The 11,848-nt window shown below is 41.5% G+C and overlaps 2 long non-coding RNA genes across 2 annotated transcripts; one reads left to right on the top strand and one right to left on the bottom strand.

Annotated features, from left to right (window-relative positions):
* Positions 1-3,398: 3,398 nt before the first annotated feature.
* Positions 3,399-6,144, top strand: LOC139556328 (uncharacterized). Its single transcript, XR_011671109.1, has 2 exons — positions 3,399-3,476; positions 5,629-6,144. It is a non-coding gene; the product is annotated as an uncharacterized lncRNA (long non-coding RNA).
* A 1,825-nt stretch (positions 6,145-7,969) lies between these two features.
* On the bottom strand, positions 7,970-11,597 carry LOC139555821 (uncharacterized). The gene is made up of 3 exons (XR_011671022.1): positions 11,451-11,597; positions 8,678-8,727; positions 7,970-8,246 (listed from the first exon to the last, which is right to left on the bottom strand). It is a non-coding gene; the product is annotated as an uncharacterized lncRNA (long non-coding RNA).
* Between the last annotated feature and the right edge of the window lie 251 nt (positions 11,598-11,848).

The following is an 11,848-nucleotide window of genomic DNA, read 5'->3' on the forward strand; positions in this document are numbered from 1 at the left end:
TCCCTCGTAAAGCAATTAAACAAGCAAAGTGTCAGTATAGAGACAAAGTGGAGTCGCAATTCAATGGCCCAAACACGAGACCTTTGTGGCAGGGTCTACAGACAATTACGGATTACTAAAAGAAAAGCAGCCCTGTCGCGGACATCGACGTCTTGCTTCCAGACGCGGCTCGCTCCCAAAGACTGTAGGCTCTCCTTCTCCGTGGCAGACGTAAGTAAAACATTAAAACGTGTTAACCCTCGCAAGGCTGCCGGCCCAGACGGCATCCCAAGCCGCGTCCTCAGAGCATGCGCGGACCAGCTGTCTGGTATGTTTACGGACATATTCAATCAATCCCTATCCCAGTCTGCTGTCCCCACATGCTTCAAGATGGCCACCATTGTTCCTCTTCCCAAGAAAGCTAAGGTAACTGAACTAAATGACTATCGCCCCGTAGCACTCACTTCTGTCATCATGAAGTGCTTTGAGACACTAGTCAAGGATCATATGCCCTCCACCCTACCTGTCACCCGAGACCCACTCCAATTTGCTTACCGCCCCAGTAGGTCCACAGATGATTCAATCGCCATCACACTGCCCTATCCCATCTGGACAAGAGGAATACCTATGTAAGAATGCTGTTCATTGACTACAGCTCAGCATTCAACACCATAGTACCCTCCAAACTCATCATTAAGCTTGAGACCCTGGGTCTCAGGGTCTCAAGGTCTCAGTTGCCCTGTGCAACTGGGTCCTGGACTTTCTGACGTGCCGCCCCCAGGTGGTGAAGGTAGGAAACAACATCTCCCCTCCACTGACCCTCAACACTGGGGCCCCACAAGGGTGCGTTCTCAGCCCCATCCCTGTTCACCCATGACTGGCCATGCACGCCGCCAACTCAATCATCAAGTTTGCAGATGACACTACAGTGGTAGGCTTGATTACCAACAACAACGAGACAGCCTACAGGGAGGAGGTGAGGGCCCCCGGGAGTGTGGTGTCAGGAAAATAACCTTTCACTCAATGTCAGCAAAACAAAAGAGATGATCGTGGTGTTCAGGAAACAGCAAAGGGTGCACCCCCTATTCACATCGACGGGACAGCAGTGGAGAAGGTGGAAAGTTTTAAGTTCCACTGTGTACATACAGTGGGGCAAAAAAGTATTTAGTCAGCCACCAATTGTGCAAGTTCTCTCACTTAAAAAGATGAGAGAGGCCTGTAATTTTCATCATAGGTACACTTCAACTATGACAGACAAAATGAGAAGAAAAAATCCAGAAAATCACATTGTAGGATTTTTAATGAATTATTTGCAAATTATGGTGGAAAATAAGTATTTGGTCACCTACAAACAAGCAAGATTTCTGTCTCTCACAGACCTGTAACTTCTTCTTTCGATTATTATTTCAGCAAACTTAACGTGTAAATATTTGTATGAACATAACAAGATTCAATAACTGAGACATAAACTGAACAAGTTCCACAGACATGTGACTAACAGAAATTGAGTAATGTGTCCCTGAACAAAGGGGGGGGGGGCAAAATCAAATGTAACGGTCAGTATCTGTTGTGGCCACCAGCTGCATTAAGTACTGCAGTGCATCTCCTCCTCATGGACTGCACCAGATTTGTCAGTTCTTGCTGTGAGATGTTACCCCACTCTTCCACCAAGACACCTGCACATTCTTGTACATTTCTGGGGGGAATGGCCCTAGCCCTCACCCTCTGATCCAACAGGTCCCAGACGTGCTCAATGGGATTGAGATCCGGGCTCTTCGCTGGCCATGGCAAAACACTGACATTCCTGTCTTGCAGGAAATCACGCACAGAACGAGCAGTATGGCTGGTGGCATTGTCATGCTGGAGGGTCATGTCAGGATGAGTCTGCAGGAAGGGTACCACATGAGGGAGGAGGATGTCTTCCCTGTAACACTCAGCGTTGAGATTGCCTGCAATGACAACAAGCTCAGTCCGATGATGCTGTGACACACCGCCCCAGACCATGACGGACCCTCCACCTCCAAATCGATCCCGCTCCAGAGTACAGGCCTCGGTGTAATGCTCATTCCTTCGACAATAAACGCGAATCCGACCATCACCCCTGGTGAGACAAAACCGCGACTCGACTCGTCCTGTACCTGTCCCACAGTTGTGAGGTTCGGATGTACCGATCCTGTGCAGGTGTTGTTACACGTGGTCTGCCACTGCGAGGACAATCAGCTGTCCGTCCTGTCTCCCTGTAGCACTGTTTTAGGCGTCTCACAGTACGGACATTGCAATTTATTGCCCTGGCCACATCTGCAGTCCTCATGCCTTCTTGCAGCATGCCTAAGGTACTTTCACACAAATGAGCAGGGACCCTGGGCATCTTTCTTTTGGTGTTTTTCAGAGTCAGTAGAATGGCCTCTTTAGTGTTCTAAGTTTTCATAACTGTGACCTTAATTGCCTACCGTCTGTAAGCTGTTAGTATCTTAACGACCGTTCCGCAGGTGCATGTTCATTAATTGTTTATGGTTCATTGAACAAGCATGGGAAACAGTGTTTAAACCCTTTACAAATTATCTTTGAAAGACAGGGTCCTGAAAAAGGGACATTCCTTTTTTTGCTGAGTGTATATACTGTATCCTGTATCCTTAACCGCTCTGTCACTGCTAATCCATATATTTTATACTTATATATTCTTATCCCATTCATTTACTAGATTGTGTGTATTAGGTTTTGTTGTGGAATTTGTTAGATATTAGGTTTTGTTGTGGAATTGTTAGATATTACCTGTTACATACTGCTGCACTGTCGGATCTAGAAGCATAAGCATTTCACTACACTCGCAATAACATCTGCTAACCATGTGTATGTGACCAATACAATTTGATTTGAAAGCATTTTCATCACAAACCCAGTGTGTGTCAAGTGATTTAGAAGACCACTTCTAGACTGTGGTTTTACATTGTACTATTATATCCTCGACACATACAGTGTCATACAGTTTATGAAACTCAGACATGAAAGAGAAGGAATTCCTAAAGAACAAAAGAGTGTAAGATTGTGACTGATCTGGTGGTGCTATTATGGCACTCCTCTAATGGCCCTTGTCAAGGTTTCCAGAGTTTCATAACAAAGCCTTCCAGTCAGGGAACTGGCGTAAGGCTAAATAAAGGACAGACTGTGTACTCACGTCCATGATGAATATGGGTTAAGTGATACTAAAAGTGATGGAAATCTTTTTTGTGTGACACGGGGTGAAACCGGTCCAGTCATGCTGACGAAAGCAGTTTTATGCCCCAAAATAGAGGGACAGTGTAAACATACATAATGGATGCTTTGTTACATAAAGCAATTGTGATGAGTAACTGTGAGGGTGTTTTCCACAAAGCATGTTCACAAACAGCTCACCTCCAATCACATGACTTGTTGAGTGTGCCCTCTGTTGTGTGCATCCAGGAAACAGGAAATTCCCCTATCACATGACTGTCGCCTGGAAGGCTGAGGGCATGAAGGTAAACAAAACCTTGTTATTTCAAATCCCAAATCCTGGAACATTATGGGAGATACTTTTCAAATCAAATCAAATGTTATTGGTCACAAACACGTGTTATTGCGTGTATAGCGAAATGCTTGAGCTTCTAATTCCGACAGTGCAGCAATATCTAACATGTAATCTAACAATTCCACAACTACCTAATACCCACAAATCTAAGGAAAGGAATGGAATAAGAATATGCATATGTCAATATATGGATGAGATTTGAAATAATACATAAAAAACAAAATACTGCAAAGTTCCCTAAAAATTAGTACATTTGTCTCTATACTCCAGGATTTTTGATTTGAGATCAAATGTTTCATACTGTATGAGGTGACAGTACAGTGTCACCTTATCTGTTTTACCGTTTAGAAATGAAACCACTTTATTTATATAGTCCCCCATTTGAATGTGAATTTTTTTTCATAAGTATTTGGACAAATTCACTTATAGTGTATTAAAGTAGTCAAACGTTTAGTATTTGGTAGCGGACTAAACTCCATGGTGAAGGAAGTTTATGATGAACTTCAACAACGGCGTGGAGCCGAGACCAGACTTTGTGGAATCTAGCTCCGACTACATCGATTCGCCAATACTTAGGTCAATACTTAAAAATATTTAAAAAATGAAACGCTCACATTGTACCTCTGTAGTTGCGTGCCTTTCTTTGTTTGCTAAAATCCATATATTTTCAATAAACGTTAATCAAATAACACCACCAAATGTTTCTTGGTTGAGATTCAATTGGCACATGCGCATTTGCGCTGAGTTGCCATCTTAGAGCAACACCAATGAGCAAACAGTCAGCGGTTGTATTTGATTAATGTTTATTGAAAAAGTATGAATTTTATCAAACAAAGAAAGGCACACAGATACAGAGGACAAACATAGGTACAAGGTAGGAGTTGAATCATTTAAATAATTTTAAGTGTAGGAGATAGATAGTGGCACAACGGTCTAAGGCAATGCATCTCAGTGCAAGAGTCAGTTTCACTACAGTTTCTGGTTCGAATCCAGGCTGTATAACATCCAGCCGTGATTGGGAATCCCATAGGGTGGCGCACAATTGGCCCAGCGTTGTCCGGGGTAGGCCGTCATTGTAAATAAGAATTTGTTCTTAACTGACTTGCCTAGTTAAATAAAATAAAAATATATATAAATAAATTAATTCCACAAAGCCTGGTCTCGGCTCCACGCCGTTGGTGAAGTTGCTCATTAAACTTCCTTCACCGTGGAGTTTAGTCCGCTAAGTATTTGGTCCCATATTCCTAGAACGCAATGACTACATCAAGCTTGTAACTCTACAAACTTGTTAGATGAATTTGCAGTTCGTTTTGATTGTGTTTCGGCTTATGTTTTGACCAATAGGAACTGAATGATGAATATTGTATTGTGTCATTTTGGAGTCAATTTTATTTTAAATAAGAATAAAATATGTTTCTGAATGCTACCATGATTAGGGATAATCATGAATGATGAGTGAATAATGATGAGTGATAAAGTTACAGAGGAACAATGATCATATCCTTCATCATTACTCACGATTCCTTCATGATTATTGATAATTATGGTAGCATCCACATTAATGTAGATGTGTTCAGAAACATCTTCTATTCGTATTTACAATTAAAGTGTCTCCAAAATGACACAATACATTATACACCATTCAGTTCCTAATGGCAAAACATAATCCGAAACTCATCCAAAACAAACTGCAAATTCATCCAATAAGTTTGATGTAGTCATTTCATGCTAGGAATATGGGACCAAATACGAAACTTTTGACTACTGTAATGAAATAAGTGAATTTGTCCAAATACTTCTTCAAATAGGGGGACTAGATACATAAAGTGCTTTCAATTCTAAACAGTAAAACAGATATGTATGAAAATAACCTAAAATTTAAGGTGACATTCTGTACTATCACCTCATATGAAACCAGTATAGAGCCTACTATCCAAATAATTATAAAGGGGAGTGTATATCTAACAGAAACCGTATTAGTTTAGTGAATTTATTGCAATTGTCACATCTGCTCCTGCTACACCCCCTAGTGGACATCCGGTGTCTCCTGTATCCTGCTGTGCCTATTTCCTTGCCTGATGCTGTTTCTCCTCTCACTGCAGTTGTGCCGCTCTGACTCTGGTTCCTGTCTTCTGTTCCACATCTCACCACCCTGCTACCCTGTTCTGGATTCAACTCATCATCACTCCCTTGGATTCCCCTCCGGACCTCTTTACCCTGTCCCAACCCAGCTCATTCCAACCTCAGCCTCCACATCTGGTTTCCTACAACTCATCCAAGCTTCCCTGGATCTGCACTTCATTTCTCCCTGTTGCAAAAAATATCTTGGTTCATTCATCCCTGTATCCTGGTCTGAGTCTGCTCTTGGGTTCCCCTGTGCTGCTCCGCTTAACAGCAATAGCATGTTATGACAGAGCATATTCTAGAAAGAGCGAGGTCATTACCTTCCTGTCCTCAGACTACTTTCAAGCCTATTTGGTTCTGCAGCCTAATACATTCTGGTATTGGGTAGTAGATATATTGAAATTAAATATGTGTAGTACATTAGTGAAAATGTGAATGTTTTGTGACTCAATTCACACAAATAATAAAACATATTGTTTATAACACTTTTGTAACACAGTCTGTTGTGTTTTATCATTAGTGGACTACTATTGAATATCTGTTCTACTTAACTTAATCCCTCAAGCTTAAATGTCTGCTTCTTCAGCAATTAAGGGTGAGTCATCACAACTGGCAGTGAATCACCAGAACCTTCCCTGTCAAAAGGCTTAGCTCACCTCTATTCCCCCTCACAGGTTATCAAACCCATAACAATAACAACCTTTATTACAGTATCACAAGCCTCTCCTGAGACTGTGGTTTCAAGTGAAATAGGCTATTTATTCTATCCCATATGCATACAGAAGTTGTTCCCAACTTCAACTGTAGGCTACCGTAGCTTTATAAATAATTCTGAGAAGTATTTCAGATCAAATTATATTGGATACGTACACATCATTTGCAAATGTTATCGCAGGTGCAGCGAAATGCTTATGTTTCTAGCTCCAACAGTGCAGTAATACCTAACAATACACACAAATCCAAGAAATAAAAAGAGAGGAATTAAGAAATATCTGAATGAATATCAGAAGAAATATGGTGTGTATAGACATTATGGACAGTATATGAATAGAAAAGGTGTGTACAGCAGTAGTTATATAGGATAAGCCATGATTAGAATACAGTATATACATATGAAGTTGGTATAACAGTATGTAAACATGATTAAAGTGATCAGTGTTCAATGATTATGTATGTACATAGGGCAGCAGTCTTTAAGGCGCAGGGTAGAGTACCGGGTGGTAGCCGGCTAGTAACAGTGACTAAGTTCAGGGCAGGGTACTGGGCAGAGGCCGGCTAGTGGTGAGTGGTGACTATTTAACAGTCTGAGGGTCGGCACGTCAGGAAGTCCAGAACCCAATTTCACAGGGAGGGGTCCAGACCCAGGGCCCTGAGCTTAGTCGTGAGCTCGGACGGTGATGGTGATGAAGGCTGAGCTGTGGTCGATGACCAGCATACTTACATAGGTATTCCTCTTCTCCAGATGGGATAGGGCAGTGTGCAGTGCGATGGCGAATGTGTCATCCGTGGATCTGTTGGAGCGGTATGCAAATTGTAGTGGGTCTAGGGTATCGGGTAAGGTGGAGGTGATATGATCCTTATCTAGCCATGATGACAGAAATGAGTACTATGGGGCAATGTTCATTTACTTCAGTTACCTTCGCTTTCTTGGGTACAGGAACAATGGACAGCAGACTGGGATAGGACGAGATAGGAGGGGGGGAGCAGAATAGAGGCGTGATCTGATTTGCCAAAGGGGAGAGCCTTGTAGCCTCCCCGGAAGGGGAGTAGCAATGGTCAAGAGTTCTCGATGAGCGTGTAGCGAAGGAGATGTGTTGATAAACTTAAGTAGCGTTTTCCTCCAATTTGCTTTATTAAATTCCCCAGCTACAATAAATGCGGCCTCAGGATATGCGGTTTCCAGTTTGCACACAGTCCACTGTAGTTCCTTGAAAGCCGTCGAGGTGTCGGCTTGAGTGGGAATATACACGGCCATGATGATGACTAATCTAAAAGCAATTTCAAACTAATCTAAAAGCAATGTAATCAAAAAGGTGACATCATCCATTTAGCCAGCCATGTGCTAGGCTTGTTTACCAGCCGTGTATCTTTGACAGGTGTTCAGAGGGTTGGTTGTATTTGTGCTACTATGTGTTAACGTAGCAGCCTGTTCAGAGCAGAGACAATCAATTTGCTCAGGCCCTGTGTGTGTGTGTGTGTGTGTGTGTGTGTGTGTGTGTGTGTGTGTGTGTGTGTGTGTGTGTGTGTGTGTGTGTGTGTGTGTGTGTGTGTGTGTGTGTGCGTGCGTGCGTGCGTGCGTGCGTGCGTGCGTGTGCATTATTGATTTCTTAAGCCAGTCCCTGGAGTAATCTCTGTCCTGAGTCCTGATTGGTCCCTGGCCAGTGTTCTCATTAACTATTCACAAAGCACTGTGATGATGCACACTCCAGTCACACCACGGATTTGGGAGATGATGTCACTTCACCTGAGCAATTCCATTGGCTAAAAACCCTCCACTGGCAGGCTCGAGCAGTGAGCACGGAATATCAATTTTATCCCTGCTTCAAAACAATGAGGTTACAAAAAATCACATGGCTTTCCTGGTATGACGTCGCCCCTGCAAGTTGTAAAGAGTATGAGTTACTGTAACAATGAATTGGAAATGGTATGCTTGTATAGATACTGTAAACAGTACACTTTATGCTTGCCAGTAAACAAGTGATACAATAAGTGTGTTCTTTAGTTTCCAGCACAAATAACATTGGTATAATCAGGTTACTTATACTGACAATAATGTAATTTTTGTGGTTTCATAAAGGATTGACCTGTAGGATAGTAGAGGCCACATAATGATGACAACACAAGCACCTGACTTCACAACGGTATGTGAGAGCTTGTCTTACGACCACATTGTATATATTTCTTTATGGGAATGAGTGAGACAATCTTGGCCATCCCGAAGTTGCAGATTCATGTAGGTCTGTGTAGATCTGTGATCTTGGATAGTAAAGGGAATAAGACATGTAGAAACTGCTGAAAGTCACTCACATTTTGCTTCAGGAAGTCATGTCTGGTGGCACTGTGATCTGTTTTCCTTCCTCAAAAACAAAGGAAATATTTTACTAGCCTTAGGTCAAGTCTTGACATCCTGGATCAGTGTGATTGCTGAAACTTGTTCATGGTACGACACAGTTTGATTTCAAGTACTATGATGTCATACTTTACATCAGTGATTCCCAACCAGGGGTATTACGACCCCTGGAGGTACTTGGCCTATCCACAGGGAGTACTTGAGAAGACTCATGAAACCATAAGTCTAATGGTAAAATGCACATGAGGGGTACTTCAGTGGTACAGTAACTGAAAAAGGTTAGTAACCACTACTGTACATCATATCAAACTTTGCTTCAGGATATCTAAGGCAAACAGGACTTGTGATGATATACACATACAGTGTACAATACATACACACACACATTGACATGTGTATATCCAATATTCTAAGGTCATCAGGATATTCAATATAGCTCTAACGTCATGGATCATGTCATCAGATGTGACATCTGGAATCATAATTTCACTTCTCAAAGCAATAACTTCAACAACTTGTTTTAGCTGCCATGTTCTCACCCCTGACTGTGCAACTTAACCACTGCTTTCAGGTAAACACCATACAGTACTCGGACTGCGTGTGATGTATGTGTCGCCATGTTCATGTAACCAGTTTACACATGAGACTGAAATAATACAATGCAGGGAGCCTAGCTACAAAAGGAAATGAGGTCAGGGCCTGTGACGGGCTTGGGAATCCTGGCCGCGGCTTCCCCTCTGCTGCCTGCCCTGCCTGTCTGCATGCCTGGGATAAACGTCACTGGGTGGGAGGGCATTGCTATGGCTGCAGCCGGGTAAACACAAACACGGCTGGGATCTAGGCTGCGTTATAGTGAGGGCTGTGGAGGAGGTAGTACTGATTTAACTGGGGATTGCTTTATAAATAACTATGACTTCTGCTGTCCATGCACAATGCCAATGTACAGTGTTAAGGAAGCTACAAACCTTTATTTAAAGGCTGCCGTGTCAGCCGACGTCCCTACGTAGTGAGCTCAAATGCAACATCACAGTTTCACTGAGCATATTTACATATAGACACATTTTTGTCCTCCCCTTTGCCTTCCATTGCTGATAGGATCCTTATAGCCGCAATAGTGGTTGAGATAAATGACAGCACATGTTAGTTCCTGATTTGAGTGACCTTTGTAACACAGAGCGAAGTTACTGCTACCCATTGGTTAATAATTCAGTTTTTTTTTTTTTATCCATCCCAAACTACTAATTACTATAATTGACAGTGTTAAATAACACTAATATGTGAAGAAATTTTTCATTTTGTCATTATAATAAGGTTGGTAGCAACGTGAAAATCGTTGTGGAAATCTGTTGCAGCTCAAGTCGACTACATAACCCACTAGCTACACACAATAATACCAAAATCAATACCAAAGTCAATATCAGCATGTGAAGTAGCTAGTTAACTGTAAAATTGCCTAAACAAACTGCACTATCCATTTAGGAGTCTACAATCTCACCATGTTCAACCTGCCAATCGCAGAGTTGAGTCTTACATTGGCAACGGTCGTGTAACGGCACCATACAATGCACCCTGAACTGAAGATGCAGTCAAATAGGAGAAATGTGGTGGACCCTCTGTTAAATTACACATTTCTCAAGGTAGGAATATCGGAGAAAAATAATCTATGGCTCATTTGAGAGAAGATAACCTCCCGCATAATGACATCGGCCAGTATTGAAATCTGACATGTATGATAGACGTTTTCGCAATCTAAAAGTCGTATTCCTATTAACTTCCAGTGTAGTGAGAGAGACTTTATCACAGTGCTACGTCATACTGATCGAATTTCTACCTGCTTGAACAGCAATAGCTCAGATACACATGAAAACATGAAATTACAGAGAATCGATAGAACATTGCTCAGAGATGCACAAAAACAATATAACATTCACAATGGGTTAATCTTTCCTTTAAAGACAATCCTAATTTAGGGCCTCATAATACTGAGACCTTGAACAACTAATCTGGGGAAGTCTCTGCCACTCACTGTTCAATATGCTCATTAAGATACATCATGGGTTATGGCCTAAGCAACACTTATAGGCCTTAAACTTTATCTTGGAAAACGACTGTGGTTCCCTACAGTAAACTGCAATAGATTACTACCAACTAATCAGCTGTGATGAGCCAATAAGCAGCTTTCAACACACTTCTATAAAGGACAAAAACTAAATGAAGACCCTTCTGAATCCCCTCATTATAAACAGTGTGGCATTAGGTCTACAACAAGTGACTGGTATACTATTGTTGATTAATACATTATAGATTAATACCATTCATGATAATGAATGTTATAGGGCCTATTCAGTGGTTGTTTTAATACTATTATGTAATAGATACGTTATTATTGTAATTTATATTAATGAGTAATATTATTAATTACTATTATTATTATAATATTACTCATTAATTGATATTGATGTTGTTGATTGTTAGTCTATCTCTTCTGCAAATGCTAGCAAAACATAGAATGGCTAAACGCATCAGCGCATTCTGGCTAGTGGCTGCGGTTGATGGTGGAGGGATATAAATTAGACATCCCCGCAAACCGAAACCCTACGATTTGTTGTAAATGTATCTATTTCGACATTAATGCTGACCACTAAAACCTTAATATTAGGCTACATAATTTTTGGGATGGAGCGTTTCTCGGTGCAGGTGGATTGCATACGGTTAGCAGTTTCGATTTACTGGAATGTAATGGTGATTCACTTAGTTCGAAAGTGCAAATGATATAGCCTGCCTCTGTCGCGTGATCTTTGTTGAGAGCTTGTTCCCTATCTTGATTCGTTTTTCACATTCCAGCTCGTTGCCTGATAATGGTAAAGGGAGGATGACTCGACCACTTCCCGGAAAGGATTACGTAGTCTTCCCCTTGTGAGAATCAACACGTAGGTAGGTTTCTCAAGTAGGGAGAAACCATTTGCTGTTATGTAGGGCATATCACTATGGAATATCAACAATGATGGCTGTTGTTGCTGTCAAGTGATGAAATACTAATTAAATTGATGTCAGTAGAAATAAACAGTGAAAGTATTTGCTTCTATGATTAAACAAAATAAAGGGCAGAACATGTAGGTTAGCCCAAA

Source organism: Salvelinus alpinus, chromosome 27 (genome assembly GCF_045679555.1).
Source record: "Salvelinus alpinus chromosome 27, SLU_Salpinus.1, whole genome shotgun sequence".
Lineage (NCBI taxonomy): Eukaryota > Metazoa > Chordata > Actinopteri > Salmoniformes > Salmonidae > Salvelinus > Salvelinus alpinus.